Source organism: Typopeltis vanoorti, chromosome 11 (genome assembly GCF_054136105.1).
Source record: "Typopeltis vanoorti isolate ZY-2024b chromosome 11, IOZ_Tvanoo_1.0, whole genome shotgun sequence".
NCBI lineage: Eukaryota > Metazoa > Arthropoda > Arachnida > Uropygi > Thelyphonidae > Typopeltis > Typopeltis vanoorti.
The window spans coordinates 18,665,717-18,691,495 of NC_143559.1; the positions used below are offsets into that span (position 1 = coordinate 18,665,717).

At 34.2% G+C, this 25,779-nt stretch overlaps 1 long non-coding RNA gene across 1 annotated transcript in view; it reads right to left on the bottom strand.

The window, feature by feature from the left end:
- Positions 1–1,618: 1,618 nt before the first annotated feature.
- The window catches only part of LOC150101345 (uncharacterized), a 38,814-nt gene continuing 14,653 nt past the window's right edge, over positions 1,619–25,779 (bottom strand). Inside the window, exons 2-3 of the long non-coding RNA XR_016549073.1 lie at positions 24,942–25,037; positions 1,619–1,908 (exon numbers count right to left, since the gene is read on the bottom strand). This is a non-coding gene — a long non-coding RNA (uncharacterized LOC150101345). The remainder of the gene's footprint in view (positions 1,909–24,941; positions 25,038–25,779) is intronic.

Consider the following 25,779-nt stretch of genomic DNA (forward strand, 5'->3'; position numbering starts at 1 on the left):
GTTTCACCAACAATTTCATCAATTGATATATATATATATATATATATATATATATATATATATATATGATTTTATATATATACATATATGATTTTATATATATACATATATGATTTTATATATATATATGATTTTATATATATATATGATTTTATATATATATATGATTATATATATATGATTATATATATATGTATATATATATATGATTATATATGATTATTATTATGTCCTCCAAGGACTCATCATGGAGGGCACTTCACACCATACAGCCCGCTGTCTATACATTACTTGATCTTCCATCAACACAACAACATCACTATCCATCTACAGACTGTGCCATCAGCCACCCACGAACAGTATTTTTGTTTGTTGTTTGTGTATCTTCTCTGGCAGATTTGCTATATTATTCATATAATTCATATATAGACTTGATAGTATACACTAATTCATTCACAATTGTTTATATAACATAACATGGATTTACATATAAAGAGTGTCCTGTCCTCTAGGGGTCCTGGTGTCCCGATGCAATTTTAACTTGAGCGTCCACATTTAATAAACGCTAATATTAAAATGTGTTTTTATTTTATTTTTTCTACTCACTTCAGACGACGAACACGGTAAGCAGGCGATGCGACGAATCGCCTCCTTCTGTGTTAAGCCGGCATTGCATATGAAAAATGAGTGGCTGAAATTACAGCCAAGGCCATGAGGCCAGTATATCAGTTAAATGCATAATCTTGGCTAATTCGTCTGTTTTGTAGAGAGTAAACTTTCAAACATCGTTTAGATTTATGCAAATGTTTTAAGGTTTTTACATTTTTATTTTCTTTATTGCTGCTAACTTGCCCGAATATGCAGTCAAACCTCGAATGAAAACAAATGCACTGGGAAGGGAGTAAGAATGCATAATTTTGGAGAACAGTGAAGGGGATATCGGATCCAAGCCATGAATCGAATTAGGTTGTAACCTATCTGTTTAAAGTAGGAGGGATTATGAGAGTTCACGACATGTTCCTAACTTTTTAGACACTCCAAGATGAAGCGCTCTATAGATATAACAAATCGCCAATATTGTTGATAAACTTTTGAAATCAATGTAACACGCATCAGATTATATACATAATACACTAGAATCACCAATACGTGTTTATATCTACATGATCTAGTTTACTATACTACGCAGTATATTTTGCTATTCTTTAAGGAAGTAAATAACTTGATGGAGAAATCTATGGCTTGAAATTAAAATACACCTTTAATCTGATACTAAAATAGAGGTCTTCTGTCAGTGAGCAAGATTTTTATTTTGTTATTTATTTATTAATATTTGTTTCTTGAAGGGCTCAAGTTTCATCCCGCTGAAACTGTATGCTTTGCATGCGTGAGATAATACTGATGCTATTACGGATTTGGGGCGTCACATATCGCTTTCCAATTACGTCACAAATTATAAGTGAACTATTACGCAATTATTTACTAATCACTTGTTAAATACATATACAGTATATATAGAAATGAAAATTTGAATCATTCATATATTGAAATGTACATTGTTGTTTGGAACTTGACGAGCTGATGCAAGGCCTGCCACAAGCATGAGAACATTACTATATAAAATTCTTCCAACTAGTTTTATTATAACATAATTCAACATTTCCTGTTGTTCTAAGTGCGCACAATCTACACCCAAGCGCGTGCGCATTCTGGTATAAAACAGAAAGTCTGCTGCTACCCACATTTGAATCTCCTCTAATTTTCAATGCCTCTGTGGTCCTTTACATTTACATCTCCAGCGAAAAGCACGCCCACAGCGCCCTCTTAAATAACCTCGAAACCTACATCTCCAATGACATCTTTTATGGTACACAGGACAACCATATTTCCCTTCAGAAATAATTATTCCTAAAATATAAAAATATAATATAATTTAAATTTAATAACTGAAATAATTAAACTATAAAAATTAAAATTTTTTGTATAGTTATAAAAAAGTTGCAGCTGATTGTTATCACCTTTCATAACGGGTATAGGGGGCACTCTTTTATAACTATCCGAGGATGACATTAAAACTTTTATTTCGTATGCATACCAAAAACGTATTAACATTCGTTTCACATTCATAAATTCCACAAAAACAGTTCCATTATGATTGACGTGTTTTTGAAAAACATATATTGCCTGCATGCAGATTAAAAAAAAAAGAAGAAAAAAAAAAGAAGCAATTTTTGATTTGAAATTGTTTGTATACTGCCAAGCTTTTCTAGTTCTTAACAGGATTCGAACTCGCAGCCATGCAGGAAATAACCAAATAATAACCATTCAAGAATAACTAAATGAGTTTGTTGTTTCCCGAATATCATATATATATATATATATACCGATATACCATATAACATTCCCTATACCATAGAATACCATCAATTTCCACATTATGTACGAATAATATTCATTGTAGTCAAGCAAAGAATTATGCCAATATAAATATGCAAAGGAAATGTCCTAATTCTAAACCAATTTATTTCAAATCTGGATTCATATATTGAAATGCAGGGAGGGATTTGTTCATTAGTTTTCAGAGATAGGAAAATTTTAAATTTAAAGAAAAAATTAAATTAAACAAAGTAGCTCTGATGTACGATTGTAAGAAAGTTTTTACATTCCTGGTTATTTCTTATTTGTAACAGAAATGTATTCTCTTTCGTGGAATGTGAAGATGTGAAACATTCAGTAATAAACAGATTCGATTTAAGTACCATCTGTGCCATATTTTGTCACAGGTTTTCCAAATTTCCCCTTCTTTCTGATTGTTTCACTACGCTACGATTCCTATGATAATAACGAGTACGAAAACAAAAGAATATTTATTCATGTTTATGTTCTCTTATAATGCCCTCTTTATTGTCATGTCTACAATTCTAATGCTACGCATAATATCGAATTTGTTGTTAGAATCTGCAACCCACCGGCGGTTAAGCCGGCTGGGGGCACCTGGCGGTAAAATTTACCTCTTCCCCCAAAAAATTTCTACATTTGGAAAAGTTGACATTTCGCTTGCAGCCTGGTATGCTTGTGTGGCAGTATTGATTTTGTCTTTATCTTCTTTTAAAAAATAGTAGAAACTGTTTTCCAATTCATGATCAAAATGCTTATTATTTATATCGTTCTTATAGATCTCTTTTAATTTTTCCACATAGCTCGAGGCCGCCAGATCCGACACCCGTTTCATCAGCCTCTGCTGTTATCTGATTTCACTTATGTTGTACACGTTGAGAGTCGACGAAGTTGTTATACAACTTCATTTTCTGTAATTTTCGACGAATTTAATGTTAAAAAATATAATAATTACTAAAGCATAATATTTATTATTGTGGCATAACAACGCAAATAAACACAAGCCTTTCAGCATCAAAATAATATTTTTTCATGTTTGAGCACTTCTTTTAAGCAAGGCAAATCTTCACTACGGTTTGTAAACATGCGCCAGTATGATCAAACGCTTTATAATAAATTGTTTTTGTTTTTGTCTTCTTTCCTAAACATCGCTGCGACAAGTATAAACAGTTGTGACGCATTTGCTTCCTACTTTTTATGATCTGATAACCCATTTGGTATTCTTGTGCTCATTTCCGATTGTTTCTTTGCTAAGAATAATCTTCGTTCTAAATTTTTGTGGGGTATTTAAGTAAATAAAACTGAGGATTATATATATTTTAATTGATGCTTTAATTCGTTTGATTTAAATAATTTAATTCGGTTCGATTAAAATATCGTTTTAATCGAACGGGATTAAAGAAAATCGAGTATAATTAAAAATATATGCGAAAAGTTTATTTACAAACAAATTATTTTTTGGATTTTTTAATTTTTTAATTTAGTTTCGTACTTGTCGAGGTTCAAAACTAATTGGCAGTTTGTTGGCTAAAAACGAAGGTATGTGTGTTATATACTAATAATAAATAAATAAAACGGGTGTAGAGAAGGAGCGGATTTGAAAAATGAGACGTGTTACGGTAGGTAGAATAGCTTCAGAACGATGTCGTATCACAAAGAACTAACAGTGATATAATAAGAGTTATATTGGTAACTTCTTAAAGGCTTGCATGCTTTAGCGGACTTCTAACTCGCAGCATTTGGAAGTAAAGCGGTAGGTTTGGCCAAAGACGCTGCCTGTTGTTACTGATATCTTCTCTGTGGCTAGAGTGAGAGATATGGAATTTCGTCATCGTCATCTGAGCAATTCAGGTATAGGCTTTTTATGTCCTGTTTCTGCTCTGCAGATGAAATTGATCTTCCCATCTTAATCTTGGACGTCCGCGATCTCTTCTTCTGTATATTTATATGCTAATTTGGGAATCCCATTGTTATTCATCCATTCTATGTAGTGCAGCCAATTTTGCTGGTATTCTTCTATTTCTTGTATAATGTTTTTTTTTATCTAATCGTTCTCTTATTTCTGTGTTTCTTTTTATCTAACCTAGTGTGTTCCAGGAGAGGTCTTAGAAACTTCATCTATGCTGCTTCCAGTCTTTGTCCGTTTCTGTTTTAGAATCCAGATTTGACTTCCAAATTTGAAAGATGGTTTAGAGGTCATATTATGTAATCTTAATTGAGTTTCTTGAGTCATTTGTTTTCCAAAATTTCTTTTAATTATACCATTCATTCTATTGTAAATTTGTAGTCTTGCTTCCAATTGTGAATCAGTATTAGTAGTAGGTTAGGCACTAGTGACCAGATCAAGATCAAGATAAGATAAAGAATCATAACGTGATTAGTTGTTCATTTGATGACGTCATTGTGTGTGACTTCATGAGTTTGGAATGTTTGGAATTTCCCTGGAGGCATATGTGGCAATGGGTTCAGTTCTTGTGTTTTGGTTCACGTATGGAATTATGGGTGATGCTAGAGATAAGGATTCGTGTTGTGATTGGTGGGGCACTAGTGACCAGATCAAGATCAAGATAAGATAACAAATCGTGTCGTGGGTGTGTGGTGTTTTCAGATGTAGATAAGTGATGTCATTTGTTGTTGTCAATAAGTGACATCATTTGTTAGCTGTAAATAAGTGATGTTGTTGTTGTTTTGAATGGAAAGGAAGATATATTAGTGGATAAGGAATTGCGTCGTGATTGGTAGGACATTTTTGACCAGATCAAGATCAAGATAAGATAAGGAATCGTGACATGGATATGTTGTTATCAGATGAATATAAGTGATGTCATTTGTTAGTTGCAAATAAGTGACGTAATTGTTAGTTGTAAATAAGTGAAGTTATTGTTTTGAATGGAAAAGGGAGATATATTAGTGGATAACCATTCGTGTCGTGATTGGTGGGATACTATGAACCAAATAGGGTATGGTGAAAGGGGAAGCGATGTCAGTGTCCTGGATGTGTGTTGTTATAAGTTGTAGATAAGTAAATGGTTTGCATATGGTATTATGGATATAATGGATAGTGTCTTTGCAGTTACAGCAATTTGTTTATCCAGTGCAGCTATTGTACTGTGTTGTGGTTTTTGTGTCCAGGAAAGTAAAGTAAATTAATGGGTAACCCACAAAAGTCATTGAAATTTTCTTTCTTCAGGGAAATAGCATGAGACAAAACTCTTCACATAGCTCTAAAAGGATGGAAACTGATTATTATTTTAGAAAACATGTACATTGTGATGTATTTATCCAGAACCACTTGGGAACATTTATGCAGGAAGTGGTCTGATATCCTCAGCTACTTGCAAAGAAGAGTTGACTACGAAATGGACCTCGGTGAGTGCTATATTCTGAAATGCCAAGATGGGAAACTAATACTTGATGATACAGGAGCTGATGGAAATAAAGTTTTTTTCTATTAGTTGTCAAGAAGCTGAGAGATTTTCACCAAAAATGTATGACATTGATAATCATTTACTATTTTTGGAAACTGAATTACCAGCTATTCATATCATGGGGAAAATTATCGCTAATCATTTAATTTCATCAATGGTAAAATTAGACTTTCAAGATTTTATCCAATTCGATAAAGATTCTTTATTTTGGAACATTTACGAACATTTTACGAAAACAGTTTGTGTATATTTGGTGACAAAAGAATACACAGAATGTTTAGGGAGGCATGGTGTCATTTCCAGACTGACACAATATCAAATGTATGGAGCTCTGCTTACCATGGTATCTGTTTTAAAAACTGTTTTGCATGACCAGCTATTTTGATGTAATGTAACCAAGAAATAGTGAGTAACAAACATTTTATTCATTGAACTCTTTGGAAAATGTTAAGAGTGTAAACTAAATATTGTGAAATATTTTTAGGTAATTACATGTTTCAAATTTTTCTCTTTGAATATACTTGTAAATAGTATTTCAGCAAAATAAAATATGCATTTGTAAACTTAAATGAACAAACATGTGTGCTTTTGTTGTTGGGTTTTTCCACAGTGAAATTTTTACTCAGTTATTCTGATTAGAAATTGATATTTAAATCCACAACTTTATACCTTAATGCAATTCTGTTTAATTATTGTAAAAAATCACTACTGTGAAATTATTGCCAGGAATGGGTAAAAAAAGTGTTGAAAACTGATATCCATGTAATTGATTATTTTAGAAATTGTCTAATGCTGCCATTTGAGTTATCTGAAAACAATTTGTTCACATAATCGAAAATACGAACTGTTAGAATTTGGTTGTTTTACAGAGAGACAGCAGATAATTAACCCCAAAACGTGATTTAAACTCTTAAAGTTTCGTATAGAAAAAACGTTTGTACTCTCCAGATAACACAAATACAAATTTTACCTTTCCCCACACAAAGTAAGATAAAAACATGCCAACAGTATATCCAACAGCATGTGAAAACATGTCGTTGAATCATCTATGTAAAGGTTCATTTTTGAAGGCACGCTCAGGGTAGGGCATAGTAAGGGTAAACAGTACTATAAGAAAAAACTATAGAGTCGAGTGACTTTGGACTTAAGGTAATTGTTCATCCACTGCAGCTGCTGTATTATGTTGTGGTGTTTTGTGTTTGGTAACGTAAACATACCGCGCGGTTAGCCTAGTGGCTTTGCACTTTGCAACCGTATGCCTGGGGAAGGAGTGTCCTAGGTTCGATTCCCGTCCACGATGTGAGGAGCTTAAGGATCTTCCTCAGCCATAGCCAAGTTAGCCGGTCTTGGGCGTGGGCAGCAGGGTTTTTCCGCCTGTTTATCTGGGGTTTTTCATCCCGCAAGCAGGCAAACCGGCCCCGTGAACACACAGGTTACAGTCATAAATACTTATGGCAAGGAAGGCAATGGAAACCACTTTGCTTATAATCATCTCTCCCTAGAATGGTAGCATATAGCTACCCTCCCATGGCCGTATGGCAGATGGAACCAGAAGAATGTAAACATAATGGGTGAGCCACAAAATTCTTTGAAAGTTTCTTTGTGAAAAGTTCTAATTGTTCAGAATTTTGTAACAGAAACTTAACATAAAATATAAGATCAGAGCTAATAATCAGTAAAATTATAATAATAATTATAATAAATAACTATTTATTTGTGGTGCCAAATGAAGTAACGTATGAAGAAGAATGAAGGAAAACGAATATGCAAAATCTACATTGGGTGAAAAATACGAATTTTCGGTTATCATTGGTAAAATTGATGTACAATTTCTTTTGAATAAGACTTCAAATTTATTTCCTAAAGAAATTTGTATTTCTGATGGAATTACTGTAAGATATGCAATGACAAAATCACCCTGTAGTTGGAAAGAATTACCTGAAAGAGTTAAAAAACAGAATTCTTGGTTAATAAAATATAAGCATCAGCTGAAGTGGGAAATTGGTTCACTATCTCTGGACAAACTAAGAATTTGGATGATAGAATCAACATGCAAATATCAAATATTACTCACCAAAAGAAGAGAAAAATCAAAAACATTAACGAGGTTAATAGGGAGGCCTATTATTGATTTAAATGAAATTGGATGTCCAAAACGTGAAAACATAACATGTACTTTTAAATCCTTTTTGGAAACATAACAAAAGATTCTGTTCTTTTAATAATGCTCAGAAATATATGTATTGGTTTCAAAAAAATAAATATGCAACCCTTAATTTTACTACAGTAATAAATTCCCAACGATCACCAAATGAAAATTAACTTTCAGATGAGAGTCACATTGTCAAAAACCACATGATGGTAATTCCACAAGCATGGGAAGAACCTTTGAAAAATAGTGCAAATTTAACAATAAGAAGATTAAGGGGGGAAATAGATTGTATTTTTCACTTTATATTTATTTTCTGTATGTTAGATTAAGTAAATACAATTTGTAAATAATATTTCACTCAAATAAAATGTGTAAATTTAAATAAACAAATTGGGTGTCATTGATGTGTTATACAAATTTAAGTAAGACTAGAAAAAAATTTTTTTTCCTTGTGAAATTTCATGCCACAAACTAAGCAGAGATTTTTTTTGAGTCAGTGAATTAAAGTCTTATTAGTTCATGTAAGCCCTCAAATATTTCAAGAAACTGCGAACACTTGGAAGCAAAAGCAATAATCAGGTATTAAATTAATAGCCAGAATTTTAGTGGAGAAGATTTCACCTGAAAAGTCACAATACTGTTTAGAATTTGGTTATTTTACAGAGACATTAGATATTTTAAACCAAGACGTTACTAAAACTCTTAAAAAGATTGCTGTAGAAAAATGGTATCATAGTGTGCAGATAAAATCAATTGAATCAACATGCATATATTAAATAATACTTGTCATTGGAAGAGAAAATAAAAAAAACATTAACGAACTTAATAGCGCCAATCCCGTTCTTCATTTAAATGATACCAAATGATGGAAACAATATTTGCATGAATTTCAAAACTTTGAAAAAGCTGATGAATTACTTGTTTGCTGTGATCATAAATATTTATTTGAGGGTAAAAGTTTTTTCTTTCTTTCTTTCTGAGCTAATTTTCATGTGAAATAAGAATAAATACTTATTTATTTGTATTGGAAAGATTATCTAATATGATAATTGTGTTAAAATATATATATATATATATATATATATATATAAATAAATATCCTTACTGTGAAATAAATGTCAGGCTGAGAGGAAAACAATCAATTGGGACTAACGCAAATGAGTTTTACATAATAGAACTATGTGAAAACCATAGTTCAACTTGTTTTCAATGTCACATGGAGAAAAATCACATGAATTATACATAAGCACCAGTGGAAAATCAAACACTATGAACATCAGCACAAATGTGAAATCAGAAGAATAAGAAAAAAAAATACTGTCTTTTTCACTTTATTTAATTTCTGTATGTTAGATTCAATAAATACAATTTGTTAATAATATTACAGTCAAATAAAAGGTAACATGGAAATTAACAAAGTATATATATATATATATATATATATATATATATATATTACAGAGCTAATATTCATTTGAAATAAATTCCAGTTTCGTAGCTATACAAAATGTAAACAAACAAACAAACAAGCCATCTACTTGAAAACAATAAGTGTATGAAATCCTTAATCAGGAATGAATAATTTTAGGACATGTGTCATCACAATCATGTGAATGCTAATCACTTAGTCATATGTAAGTATTTGAGAAACATCCAACCGTGGGAAAATGATACCTTTTGAACAATACCGCAGCTCATATATTTCAGGATGTGATTAATACAAACAGTTCCATAGTGTGATAGAGGTCGAAAACTAAGACCGGAAATTAATGCGTCATCTCCAAGAAAATGAATGGAACCAAACGGGTGGAAATCTAAACGATGTAGTCAACTATATTTTCTGGTTATTTACAGAAATATTGTTCTGTATGAGCATTCACCGATCGCTGGCGGATATATTAGTCAGGAAAAGACAGTTTGGGGGTTACACTCACCACCTTGGGAATAAAAAACATAGTATAACCCAATGCTAAGGAATTAACGGTGTACCAAATGGACAGAAAATCTAAGGAACAAAAGTCAAATAGCTTTTCAGGTTATTACAGAAATTTCGTTCTTTCAAGATTGTGCTAGACTACATACAAAAATGTTATTGTAAGCTTTCAAGTCTCCGTTTATTTTTAATTTATTTTTTTAAAATACCGTTTGGTTTTTTTCTCTTCATGTAAACTAAAAAAACACCATTACCCAAACATTAGTAAACAAGATAACGTTAATTCGAAAAGAGGTGGTCATTTGCCAATAATCTTTTAGTGATATCGCCTCCAACTGATAGTGATAACTTTGGAGCAAAAAAGTGTCTGTTTGAGGGACACCAGCATATATTTAAATTATTCAGAAAAGCCTAAACACTGCTGCAATCATGAATCTACTCTAAGAATTCCCACGCTTTAAAAGGAAAGAAATACCCAAAAATGTATTGGAAAATTAGTACAGCCATCTATATATAACCAAAGACAAAACATAACGACAATGAAGGATGTGTATCACCATGGGAAAATTCCAAGATATCTTATCTCAAAAACATCACCCACAATTCCATGGGCAAACCAAAACACCATGTGATATCACAGAGAGACATATGTTCCCCAGAAATTTCCAAACACAAAACGTCACGATTCCTTATGTCTAAACATCACACACAATGCTGTAAACTAACCAAACACACCATGTGATGTCCCTGACAGATGAGGGCTCCCAGCAAAATTCCAAACTTTATGTTATCACTATCCAACAGCCATAATACCATACACAAATCATTTACTTATCTACAACTCATAACAACACACATCCAGGACACTCACATTACTTCCCATTTCGCCCTACCCCTACTTGGTTCATAGTATCTATCCCACCAATCACAACACGAATGGTTATCCACTAATATATCGCCCTTTTCCATTCAAAACAATAACCTCACTTATTTACAACTAACAATTACGTCACTTCTTTGCAACTAACAAATGACATCACTTATATTCATCTGATAACAACATATCCATGTCACGATTCCTTATCTTATCTAATCTTGATCTTGATCTGGTCAGAAGTGTCCCACCAATCACGACACGATTCCTTATCCACTAATATATCTTCCTTTCCATTCAAAACAACAACATCACTTATTTATAACTAACAAATGACGTCAGTTATTGACAACAACAAATGATGCCACTTATCATTTGTTGTTGTCAATTACTGAAAACACCACACACATACACACACCCACGACACAATTCGTTATCTTATCTTGATCTTGATCTGGTCACTAGTGCCCCACCAATCACAACACGAATCCTTATCTCTACCATCATCCATAATTCCATAAGCGAACCAAAACACAAGAACTGAACCCATTGACACATATGCCCCCAGGGAAATTCCAAACATTCCAAACTCATGACGTCACACACAATGACTTCATCAAATGAGCAACCAATGACTTCACGATTCCTTATCTTATCTTATCTTGATCTGGTCACTAGTGCCTAACCTACTACTAGTATTGTAGTGCGAGATTATATTTCCCAAATATTTGAATTCTGTAACTTGTTCTATTATTTTATTGTTAAGCATAATTGTGACTTTTTTGAATGGTGTTTCCACACATTGCCATACTTTTTGTTTCCTAGATTTTCATTTTAAATTTTTTTGATATTTCATTTAGATGTTAGTTTCAATTTGTAGTTTATCTTCTGAGTTTGAAATTAGTACTTGATCATCTGCATAAAGTATTCTATTTAGTTTTGTGTTTATTATTTGTTTTAATTCCATCTTGGACAGTTGTTTTCCATTCTTTTAGGATTCTGTTTATATAAATGATGAATAGGATTGTGGATGAGTCTTGTCTTTCTCCTTTATTTATAGTTATAGGTCCTGATTATGTTCCATCTGCAAATTTGATGTAAATTTTTGTTTCTCTGTATAGACTTTTTATTGCATTAATTAATTGAGGAGGTATTTTATAATCTTGTAATATTTTGCAAAGTAGATTTCTGTTCAAGTTATCATATGCGTTTTCGTAGTCAATAAATAGAAGAAAAGTGGGCAGGTTAAATTCTTTTCTTTTTTCTATGATCTGTTGCATTGTGAAAGATGCATCTGTGCATCCTCTTCTAAAGCCACACTGTTCTTCTTCTAAATAATTTTCTGTATGTTTAAATTAGCTCGTTCTTTAAGATGTTTGCATATGGTTTAGATGCTCTTATTAAGAGAGTAATGCCTCTGTAATTTCCACATTTGTCCTTCGGACGTTTTTTGTGAATATTTATTACTCCTCCAGTTTCCCATTCCTTTGGAATCTTTTGATATTTCCAGATATTAATGAAGAGTTTAAGTTGGTTTTCTTTTAAGCTATTGTCTGCATATTTAAAGAGCTCAACGCATATTCCATCCAGGCCTGGGCTTTTTCTATTTTTTGAGTTTTTAAATTATTTTTCTAATTCTTCCATTGCTATTTCTTCTGTACTTTCATGTGTATTTGATATCTTCAATTTTGTGAGTTTTGTCATTGTTTTGTATTTCTTGTTTTATAGTGTTCTATCCAATCCGCTTTGGAAACTAGATTATTTCTTAATTGGGCATTTTCTGCTGTTTGTAGTTGCCTGAAAATTTTAAAACCTATTCTTTGTGGTCCAGTGATATCCTGCTCTAATGATTTAACATATTTACTCCAATCTTCATACTTTTGGAAAGTTTTCTGACTTCAGCCCGTAGTTTCTTATATTCTGTGTAGTCAGCAGTGTTTTTATTTTTACTCTGTAGATAGATTTTTCAAATCCTGTTTTTTTCCTTTCGATTAATTCTTTTAAGTCATCATTCCAAGTTCTGAGCCATTTTTTGTTTTTCCTTAATTTGTATCCTAAAGTTTCTTCTGCTGCTTTTAGTATGGTTTCCTTTATATTTTGCCAGCCAGTTTCAATATTGTTTGTGGTTGGTTTTTTTATTTCTTATTCTGCTTTTATATAAGTTTCCGATACTTTCCTGTTTTAGGAGGTGAATTTTAAACTGTTTATTAGATGTTGGTTCAATATCTTTTTTTCTTTTGAAGTATGTGGTTCTTTTTATGAATTCAAATCTGCTTTCAACTAACATGTGATCACTATCAATCTTGCTTCCTCTAAAAACCCTTGTATCCTTGATATTATTATTTAGTTTGTTGTTAATAATAATGTAATATATTATTGATTTTGTTCTTCTTGCTTCCCATGTGTACTTATGTATATTTTTATTCCTGAAGAAAGTATTGCTGATTTTTAGACCGTTAAATATGGTCATTTAACATTTTGTTCCCGAAATTTTTAAAGATAATACTGTAACACCTTTTAAAAATTTCGGGGACAAAATCCTGCTGAATGCAGATTCGATTAAATTGCCGATTTATCATATCAAAATATGGTAGTGTGGGTATTAAGAATCTGATTCTGAAAGTTACGAAAACAAATGAATATTTTAGATAAAATGCGTAACAATGTTTAGATTCTAAACAAAACGTAATTTTTAAAAATTACACGTTCATATCCTGTAGTCTCAGCTTTTGTTGCGGTGAATTTCAACGTTAAGAAAATTTAGGGTTAGGCCATTGCTAATGAAGGTAAGGAAGGCTGACGAAGGCGAAGTATGGAAGTGTAACAGTCCGAAATCGAAATACCTGAAGTGCACGGGACGGAAGGGAAAGTGGGGAATGTAGTGTGAATTTCTTGATGTATGTTTGGCAGAGTTTCAGGTGTGTGTTACCGTATGATCCAGTTTAATTTAGCTGATCATCTGCTACGTGTTTGGTAGGGAAAAGATCATCGTTATGATTATGGAATTTCCATTACGGATGATAATGTGTATGCCACTATCAATACAAAGTTTGCATATAAGTTTGCTTAGCCTTGAGAAGCAAGAGGGATGATAGACTCATTAACATGGAATTTCAGCCAGTATTATCACATAAAAGACAGGTATGTTTTTTTTTTTTTTCTCTCTCTCTGCCTAGCAATTATTATTATTCCTAAGTGTTGGAAGAATGCCCATAAACTTAATTTGATCTAATATTTTGGAGTGTAAATAATGTCCAATTTGCATCTGACATGACCATTCTGCTCGTCTTTATGCATAGGGATTACCAGATATACTGCTTCCATTGCTGTTCTGTTTTTAAAGTACTTGTTTAATTTAGTATAGAAACAAGCAATAATAAAATAAATGGCTCGTTTTGTAAGAGTATTTTTGTATGTCGTCTTGTGTACTCATTATTGAAGCAGTTGAACCATTATTGCACCAGAGCTTGTTTTCTTATATAATTTCTGATAGATTTTGTCACTAAAAATGGCCCGAAAAGGATAATGTTAGTAGAAATCCAATATATCGAATTCCGTGCAGCTGAAGCCAGATTTATGAGTTCCTGTTATTCCTGGATTTAAACCAGAATTGTAATGGATTAACAAATGTGTTTGTGAATGCAGCAAATATGAATAAATTGGTCTAGCAAAAAGGAATTAAACTTGCGGATGATTAAAAATATTAATAAGTGTTCATACATTTTACTATTTTACGAAAATCGCAAAATTTTACAAAAGCACCTAAATAGGTTCGTCCTTCCTTATAGAAGTAATACTGCTGTGCAAGGCCTGTTACTTGTGTGTGTGGGTGCGCAAGTCGATTTATCGTCTTGTAGCATGAGGTGTATGTGTGTGTGTGGGGGAGCCTGTAGGATTTCCCTACTATTTTACCTTAGTGAAACAGCTTAGAAGATCACTTGGATTATGCTAAAAAATACATTGACTAGTAGGGCGAAAGGCCTTATTCCTTTTGTATAAGGGATCTTATACTTCCACATCTGGATTACTATGCTCAGATTTGATCGCCTCGGTTTCTTGGAAACGGCCGAGAGGATTTAGAGGAGGGTAACCATAGTGGTTTCGGGACAATGTTCCGAATGAGGATAGGTTGAAGATTTGTGGATTACAAAAATCAGAAGGAGAGAGGAAATATGATCGAAAAACGTACAAGAAGCTAAAAGGGTTCTATTGATTTTAATTCTTTGAAAATATCTTTTGTTCCCTTTTTGGTCTAATAATGTGTAAATCTCTCACTCCCCGTTGTCGACCGCAAATATGTTTTGATAAATTTTAATTTGCTAAAACCTTTCAGCTGTTGCTAGCGCTATAGGAATTGTCAGCAAAATTCCCAATGTGACCCACGTTCTTGGAACTATATTCAGCAAATTGCTTGCTTTTAAAAACTGAAAAGTTTCTAATGGCGAATTGATGTCTTCCGGAAGTAAACTGTCATTTTTGAATTTGAAATTTGCGAATCATTATTTTTTTGAAGGAGCACAGGCTCTTAGGCCTACTGCTGGCATTAGTTTTTGGCACCTCGGACGAGTGCCCGGTCAGCCCTCCCCTTAATCCGGGACTGCATGGGAGGAAAGAATAATAAGTAATCATTGGGAATTCAGTGAGTTGTGATAAGCAAAGAGGTGAGATTTAAATTTTTTTTTGCTACGAGGGTGGTGAATGAAGTGGAATGGGTTGCCTGCAATGGTTATCAGTAAGTCGGTGAAGCAGTTTAAGTTAGTTTGCACTTCCTTTGTGACATTATGGATGAATTGTGATAGGTATTATTTCGTGACACCCCCCAAAAAGTCCAAAGACTCATCAAGGGAGAGGCACCTACTCTACAACTCTCCGTCTCCACCACTTAATTCACCAACTACAGCGAGCCGCAACTACCATCATCTACTGCCCACTACCATTATGAATAATATTTGTGGGCCCGAGAGCCTTTAGACTCCGTGGAGACACTCATTTAACAACAATAATATCTTCGTAATGAGATAAACTAATTTGCCCCCAATTAAAGACTTCAGTTCTTATGTTACAATTTTCGCGTCCTAAACGGATTTGTATCTATACATTTTCAACTAAATGGCATCTTCGGCACCGACCGTACTATGGAAGTTAATCACTTAATAAAGTTAAACTGTGTGTGTGTGTGAGAGAGAGAGAGAAAGAGAAGTTCGGGAAAATGGCTGGGACAAAAGGTTTTAGAATAATATCATAGCGCTACATGCAATCATTTATTGCACAGTAGACTACTGGCGCACCGAGGGGGTCCCTGGCACCATAAAAGAAAAAAAGGGGAAAAAAACACTAGAAAATTTTCAAAAAATCTTTTCCTAATTAAAATCCATTTTTTTTATTTGTTTGTGGCTTGTCTTCTATTTCGATACTACTTATGAATTAGCGGTCACATAAGGTGGGAATACCCTATAGCTCTCGGGAATCACGGCCACTGTGAACGTAAGGCGAACGAAGTAGTACTCGAGCGAACCGAGCGCTACTTCGTTTGCCCGAGCCAGGCCAGAGGAGATAATGGGTATCATGTATTTGCGATCACTACAGAGATCATAGGTCGTATGCAATGCGTATTCTCAAATCGTCCACCCAACTCCCTCCCCTCCCCCCAAGATCCTGAGTGCGCCACTGCAGTAGACCGATCCCATTCATAACAACTAGAATAGTTAGTACTATATAAGGTCTAAATTAACTGCTGCGTGTAGGCCTACAACACAAATTTCGATCTTACTTCATCAGTTCATCCAAGAGTGTTGAAAGAAAGCTTGACTCTTCTTTATAAATGGTTATCAAAAAGAATTTCGCATCCATTGTAGGCATTGTACAACACAAGTGTAATCGGTTTTCTTTTCCAAATCAGCTCGTATGAGAAAATAAAATGTGCAAATATTCTTTAACTCATGAACAAAATTGCTGCCGAGTTGTTCTTTGGAAAATACCGTGTTAATTTGATAATGCTGAAGACACAATCTTAAAGGAAGGGACGTGCGGCTGCTTCCCAAGTTGTGAGAATAATCGTGTGCTCTCTAGTGTGTGTTGGTGGGGCGGGGGAGGAATAATTCAACACCTTATTGAGGAAAGAGAATGTGTGGAGCACTGCGGAACACGAAATATGATTCTCCCCGTAGCTTGGAAACGTATCCCGCCATGAAAAGAGAGAAATAAATTACTCCTAAACATTTTTTTAAAATTTTTACTTTTATAATTCGAGCATCAAGTTTACTAAGTTAACTTTACGTCATCAGTGAGGCAGCCCGGCCACGTGACATTGTGTTCAGTGATTCTTGCAACTTATAAGATGTCGGACATTTTCAGTGCTGCTGCTAAGTGTTTAAGGGAGAGATTAGTCTGCAACTAGAAACCTTCATGAACTGGAACAGTAGAAAAGGAAAGTGATGTGCAGAATGGCTTGTTTTGTTGTAATGACGTTTTTGTTAAATATCCAATTAAGTGACAGCAATACTGGACAGAGAAAAGCTTGGAACCTCATTTGACTGAACAATGCAGAAGCTTTGTTTTGACATTGCTGAAAAAGCTTTAGCTTCTTAAAACAGCGTATAATTTATAATTGCCAAATTTTGAAATTTCTCAAATTTAGATTTGAAACATCAAAGTTCATTGAACATCACCTGACCAATGCTTACTGTTTTTTTTTTTTTTTTTCCTTCACAGGAAACAAACGGATAGCACCAAACAACATTAATAGCTTTATAATACAGTATTGGGAAACTCAAAATTTGCATTAGTTATGTAATAATCAGTATGGTCCTTTCATATATTAGCGCTTGACTTAAACCAATGGCTTACGCCGTTATGGATCTGAATCCGTATCCCTAAGAAGAATCTACTTATATAAATTCTGCACCTTATTTTTGTTTATGTAACATCATCCATTTAGCGATATAATGCTAAGTCATAAACAGAAGTTGGGTCGTGCTAGATACGTAGCACTTATCTTTTTCTCATATCGTGAATGATTTTAACACATTCCAACTGCAAATATTCGCCTGAGTGAGAGGGGAGTGGAGAATTTTACTTCACCACTTCAGCAGTAGAGCAAAATTATCCCCTGACATGAGTATATATTTCGCAAAATAACTACTTCTTAGGATATATTAATTGCTCCCTTTTCTTTATTAATAGTTATTATTATTATTATTAGATATTGTCTTCCTTTGCAATCGAAGCACTGAATTAGGACTAAAGTAATCAGGAAATCTGCAGATCTGTCTAATACCAAAAATTTATTTTTGACGTACTACTAAAAAGTCCATTTCGTTATCATCATTGCGCTACATCTCCAAGGACTCATCGCGGGAGGACACTCTACTCCGCTACACACACATCCTACCCCTTTAATACCCGAACTACACACAACGACATTGCTACCATCTACCGCCCATCACTAACAACTCCAGTATTTTTTTGTCTGTGAATTGCGTGTTCTCATGGCTGATTTGCTTTAAATTTTCAACTTTCAATCGAAAAAAAAAAAAAAGCCCATATAAAGATTCCTCTCATTAAGAAGAGAATCGAACGCAAATTCTTCTCCATTCGAAGGGCGCAGTTTTCTGATGTTCTTCCAACTGCGTGAAGGAAAATTACTGCGATTTTAATTCGCAAAACAGTCATTTATTGCAGTGGTGGCGAACCTTTGTATGTGAGCGTGCCAAAAATTTACAAATCGAGTTGCTGACGTGCCGGGCAGTTTTTAATATGGGAAACTTAATCTAACTTAATTTCTTTATTTATAAATTTATAATATATATATTTATTTATATTTTATGACCGTACGGTTAGCGTAGTGGCCTTGCGCTTCGCAACCATATGCCTGGGGAAGGAGTGTCCCAGGTTCGATTCCCATCGAAGACGTGAGAAACTTGAGGATCTTCCTCAAGCATAGCCAAGTTAGCCGGTCTTGGGCGCGGGCAGTAGGGTTTTTTCCGCCAGTTTATCTGGGGTTTTTCATCCCGCAAACAAGCAAACCGGACCCATGAACATACCTCTACAGTCCAGAATATATCCTCCCAGCGGCAGACTAGGCGACAGGTCGGTTGGGAGTGGTACTAACAAGTAGTCGCATCTAAGTAACACGCAGATCCTGCATAGGAAGCGGGAATAATGCGCAGTGAAAGAAAGAAGATTTTTATTTTATAAATAATAATATATAAATTTATAATGTTATCCAGTGTAAAATTGATTATTGTGTTTAATAATACAATCAATTTTAATTGATTTTCATTATGTTGGTTAGAAAAGAAAAAAAAAAAAACAGTAGCGAGAAAAATATTTCAGCATTGTAACTCGCCATCGAAATTAGCTGAGCAAGGGTAGCAGCAGAAGGATGTCAACTTGTCGGCGAAACGCTTACCATATTTACTCGAAAATAACTCGCCCTTGCGTATAACTGGCACCCCTGATTTTACTTTACGAAAAAAGACATTAAAAAGTGTTGCACACGAAAAATGTTTAAACATGTTCACGTCGAGGCGATAATAACTGGTCCCTTCGCCCTCCCCAACAGCCATTATACTGCAGATGCAAGAAAAATAAGTAGTTTTATTGTATCCCCTGATTAAGGTATGGAGGCTTTTGCAGTCTGTGTAATATATTTCTCAACAAATAGTGCAATTAGAGACAGCTGGAATAAAAACGACTCTAACTAATGAATCGCATGCACCCCTCTCATAGAAACTACCTTGTATGGACTCAAGCAAAACCATATGTTGCACCGGAAACACAGTATCTAACTAAAACTATTGTCCAATTTTTCAATTACATGAAATAAGTGTTTGTTTGTTTTATTGCATTTGAAATTCTCGATGTCATTATGATCACAAAGGCTAACTTCAAATAAAATTCTACCACGAATTAAAATATGCCATATAATGCATGTGTGAGTTCCTGTACTAGCTCAAACGCAAACAAGCAGCAATAAAATTCAACCAAATTTTGAAACTTTGTGTGAATTGAGCCTGCCAGTAATGAGAAGTTCCGTCAGAACGATAAACGACACCCCCGTTGTGAATGTGTTAAAACTAAGAAATATATAGTGAACGTTGTTATGACACATGTTATGGAATTCGGTTGAAGAGAATTAGTATTTCAACTCAACAGTTGTAAGCTGCCTTTGTCTTTGGATTGCGTGACCTTCTGTTAATACCACACCAATTATGCACATCTTCATAGCTGCTCTCTGGTGTAAAACAAAATTTAACTTGTACATATTGTAACAATTAAAAAAAAAGTTTGAATAATTTATAAGCGTATAAAAGGATATCACGTGTAAATCGTTAAAGTGCCAGCAAAATTCTCGGACATGCCATAGGTTCGCCATCTATGATTTATTGCAATCCTTTTCTCTAATTGTACGAGGGTGGTCTGAAAAGTTCTCGGCCTAACAAAAAACGAATTTATAATTTAAATTAATTTTTATTTTTCAACATAATCTCCCTTAAGATTCCAGCGATGTTCCATCGCCATTATCCCGTCCCTGTAGTGATTCTCAGTAAGATTTGCAGAATACCCCTCTACAGCTGCAATCACCTCTTGATTCGAAGAAAACGCTGACCAGCAAGGAAGAGTTGTAGTTTTGGGAAGAGATAGAAGTCAGAGGGAGCCAAATCTGGGAAATAGGGTGGATGTCAGTGGTGACCGGTGAAATTTTAAGTGGGGGTGCTGCATATACAAAAAAAAAAAAAAAAACTTTTTTTCCCTAATCAGTAACGAATTTATTAATAAATAAATGTACATATTAAAAATATTTCATCCTCACCACGAACAAACACCAATAATAAAAGTTTCGAATCAATAGCAATGACAAGTGCAAACGAACATCGGCGTTAGATCGCAGTGCATTTGTTTCGTGTAACGATAATTGAAAAAATATTATTCTTTCCATATTTTCAACAGTGACACTGGTCATAATTCAGCCTTCTATCTATAATAAATAAATAATTATGTTATTTTAACAAAATAAAATAAGATTTACAAAAAAATAGTTACCACTCACGCACCAATAATAAACGTTTCTTATCTCACAGAAATAAGGCGCGTAAGCATACTAAAAATACACTGCCGTTTGAGCAGTTTCAGTTGGGAATGACGTAATGTGCACTGACAAGAGCAAACGAATATCGGCGTTAGATCGCAGTGCATTTGTTTCGTAATCTAAAACGTTTATCGAACAATTCCAATTATTAACTATTCAATCAATGTCGAAACATAAGCTGTAACCTTTAACATGTTGTACTGCATTTATATAATGTTGTAAGCATTGTTATTTATGAACACAAACAAAATTTAATTTTTTCATTTTTTCCTTGTTGGTGCTGCAGTGTTGCAGTGCTTATGTACGGGCCCGCCACTAGTGGATGTTCCAACAATTCATAGTGCAGATCCTTTAATTTTCCTATTGCCAAAACACCTTTGTGGACAGGTGCCTTGCCCTGGTGAAAGATGATTTTTTTTCTTCTGCAAACGGGTCTTTTCTCACGAATTTTTTCAGCTAGTCTGGTTAACAGATCGGAATGATATTCCCCGGTTATTGTTTTACCCTTTTCAAGATAATTAATAAACAACATGCCTTTATCAACCCAAAAACACCGATGCCATGATGTCGGTTCCACCGATGATGGAACCGAGTTTGTCTTCTTTGGCGCTGATCAACCGGCTTCTGTCTACTATTTTGACTGCTGTTTGGATTCTGGTGTGTAATGGTGAACCCAAGTCTCATCCATAGTAATAAATCGACGCACAAAATAATTTTTTTATTCTTGCTAAAATGCTCCAAGCGCATTTTAGCAAGAATAAAAAAGCGCGGCAACCATCTTGCGCAAAGCTTTTTCATTTGCAATTCTTCATGCAAAATATATCCTACATGTTCCTTTGAAATGCCTATAGCCTCAGCAATTTCACGCACATTGACTCGCTGGTCATTCAATACCATATCGTGCACTTGATCAATGATTTCTGATGTCGTTACACTTTTTGAACGTTCTTCACGTGGATCATCTTCAAGGCTAGTACGGTCACGTTTAAACTTGGCAGCCCATTTTTTAATTGTCGAAAACGAAGAAGAAGAGTGTCCATAAAATTTTATAAACTTCCAATGAATTTCTTTTGACGTTAAATCTTCTTTTACAAAGAATTTTATAACCGCACGATGCTCAATTTTATCCATTTCAAGGGATACAGCTGTATAAAACTAGTTTGTTTTATACAGCTGTATAAAACAAACTACTTGATAGAATGACTTACAATTTCACATGGATGCTTATGGCAGAGGAGCAACTTAGAAAAAAACTTGCCGATAGTGTTGCCATCTATGGCCGAGAACCGAGAACAATTAAAAATTATTTGCGAACAGCAGTGACCCAAGAAAGATTGGTTGGTCTAGCAATTGTATCGATAGAGGCGGACATAGCTTATAATTTACATTTAGAAGGGCTTATGAACACTTTTATTGTGCAATATCCCCATAGAGCAAACATTTAATTAATATTATTATGTAACAGTTTTGCATTAATGTTTCTCTTGTAATAAAACCAAAATAGCAATTGGTGATTTTCTTATTTTTGTTTTATAATCCATCAGGGGCGATATTTAATTGTTTGCCTCAAGGCGCGACTAATCTGGCGACGGCCGTGGATATGTTATGGCCATAATGCTTTGATGGGGCAGTTAATATCTGCATAAATGTGCTGCAACTGTGAATTGCATGTTGGGAGTTTTTGTATGCGTGATGAAAATAGTAGTGTTTTCGACACGAAAGCAGTTTTTACGAGATTGGATTACTCGCCTTCAAATGGAAAGCCCTTATGAAGGTTTTTCGCGTCTTGGTCGGGTTTCGAACCCCCTTTCAATCGGACACTATCAATACTTGCCGAGTTTTATTCTGACTTAGTCGTAGTGGAGTTATCCATCCGTAAATAATATGTAGGCACGGACAACCGGATTCGTTTTGTTCATTTTGCAAAACTCTCCTTAAAACAGCTCTGGGTTCAGGTGCTTAAATAATAATGTACCAGCTGCTAAATGCACTAATCTTTTTATGATTATCCGCAATATTTTCATTCCTCTTCAACCCATCCGTCTCCCTTATGACGATTAGAGTACCCTGATGAAGGGTCATGACAAATTAACGCACCCAGCACGTTACTCCTCTGCTGCATCCCCCAAGAGCAGTTATTTATGCCTGTGGATCTGTGTTCAACGAGCCTGCTTGTTCAGAGTTTCTCATAGAAACATGCTGTTGCTGAATACTTTTATAAATCGATTGTCTCGATGCCAACCACAGTTGCATCGATAAATCTGTGATTTATCGATGCAATTGGTTCAATTCAGAAGTCATGGTAGGAAAAGAATTCCCATAATTCGTCATCAATTCCGTTCATCTCTTAAATGGTTCGTTTATTTTGGAACGACGTCTTACAAGTGGCATTCATCCATGATTTCTACACGACGAATTTTCCTGTTAGATATTCTTCTTAGCTGTATGGCATCGTATGCACATTCAACATTGTAGATCTTCCCCAAGCTTTGTAATGAAATAGTTTTCCTATATAAATTGGCCATATAACAAATTACGAGTGGCTTCACCCGTCGAAAGCGTTAAATATCGGGCCCATGTTCATTTTGTTTTCTAACTCAAAACGACTTCTGCAATAAAGTCTTGAAGTTGCAGCAGCTAACAAATTAATCCGAACACTCGCATTTTAAAGAAAAATAATTAATTTCGCAAGAAAATAAGTACAAAAATTAACCTCCAACTTTACCTAATGATTTATATGTATTCTTCTGTTCCTAATAAGTTAATTAATTCACTTAGCCGTGGATTCTACCAATGTAGAACACATTTTTCTTATTTCTGCATCTCGAAACCGTACTTTTATAATGGATTGTATTAAGTTATCGTTTGTATCACAATTTAATTTTCCTAGTCTCTTTTTCACTATAGCCCACAAATTTTCTATTGGATTAATGTCAGGAGAGTTACCTGGCCACTGAAGCAATTGGATGTTGTTATTTTTGAGGAACTCTTTTCACTTTTTTGGAAGTGTGGCATGGAGCGAGAGCTTGTTGGAAGATGAGTTCTTTGTCTTTCTGGATCTGTGGGACCACTCTTTTTTCCATTATTTTTCTGTATTGATCACTTTTCATCATGCTGTCAAGAGTGATCCTGGACCAGCACATGTAAAACAACCCAGAACATCATTTTAGCTGAGTGTTTAAGAGCATGTTGAAGGTGGGCAGGAAGTCTTCTTAGCCGATGATTTGCGAACACAGGGCTCTCGCTCTCCTTGGACAAAGAAATGGCTGCTATCTGAGAATATAATCTTCCACTTCTCAGCAGTCCAATCTTTGTACACTTTTGCCCACTGGTGCCACTTTTCCTGCATAGTCTTCTTCAAGAGTTATTGCTTTTATGATCTGTCAGCAGTCCTCCCCTGCTTTCAACAATCTTCGACAGACTGCCATGTCAGAAACATTAATCCACCAGGCCAAGTCTCTATTTACCTCTACAGCAGACAATCTTGGATTCATTTGCATTTTCCTAACCAGTAAACAATTTTGAGTAAGTGTAATTTTCCTCTTTCGCCCGCATTTTCATTTTATGTCAGGATAAAAGGTACCTTTCCCGAAACCTCTTCAAAATCGCATTAACAGTATCCAAACCAACACCACACTCATTACAAATTTGTCTTTGAGTCATATATATGTGCTGAGAAAAAGTACATATATTTGAACACTTTCTTAGAGATGTATTCATTTTATAGCTACACAAAATTAAATAAACACTATGAATGTCAGCTTGTTTCAATATTAAACTCGCAACACTATTAATAAACATTATAACGAACAAAGACCAAAACCAAAATTATTGTGAACTGAAACAAAAACCAACCCAAAAACTTGACGAAAATTCAGCTTGTTCGAATTAATTCGTTCGCTAATATATGTGTATTTCGAACGCTTACTGTGTGTGTGTGTGTTGTATGGCATCTGACGTTACCTGCAATTTGTACATACGCAAATAACTTTTAAATGACCTCTAATAATAATAATAATAATAAAATACTTTGGTTGTATTTATAATCTAGCCAACGGTTTGCTTACCGATTATCGAAAGGACAGTCAGGATGATCACAATTTTCTTAATGTAGCCTGCCATTTTCTTTTGGAATGAAAGTAGATTTTTTTCCCCTGCAATAACTTTATGAAAATCAATTTTATAGTGCAATGCATCGTCCTAAACGCACTTTTTTTAAAACTTAGTTAATTATTTATGCACTAAAATTATTTTTATTGTTATTCATATAATGAATAACTATAAGTACTGAATGAATGTTCCACATAGTCTCTCTCTTCTTCTCTACGGAGATTCAAAAATATTTTACTTTCTGAAAAACACGCAAAGGGTTACAAAAATAAATTTTTACATACGACCATTGGATGTTCTCTGTTGGCTATTCGACAATGTTCAACAAAACGTAATTGGCCTAACAGCCGCGTTTTCTGAATCCATTCAAAGCAACATTCTTATACTTATATATATATTTATTTATTTATTCCTTTTTTTTTTCTCTCAGGAAAATTATTTTATGCAGTGTAGCAAAATAATCGACCATTTTGTTTCCTGGAGATAATGAAAACAGTTGTGTATTCTAAGCATCACGCATATATTTTGACCATCGAAGTATTCATAATTAATACTAAAGCATAATGAAATTCAAAGCAAATTTATGTATAATTGTGTATTATGCTATCTCATATTAATAATCTCCTACCAGTAATTTTCCTCTAAATTAGTCTATTACTTTCAGTACTTCAGTATCGTCATATCTCGCATTCCGTTCTTCTAAGTCACTTCTGATTGAATCAGTCAACTGGAGATCTCGGTTTTCCTCTTTTTCCTGCTGACCTGGCAAAGAACATTTGTTTTACTAACCTTTCT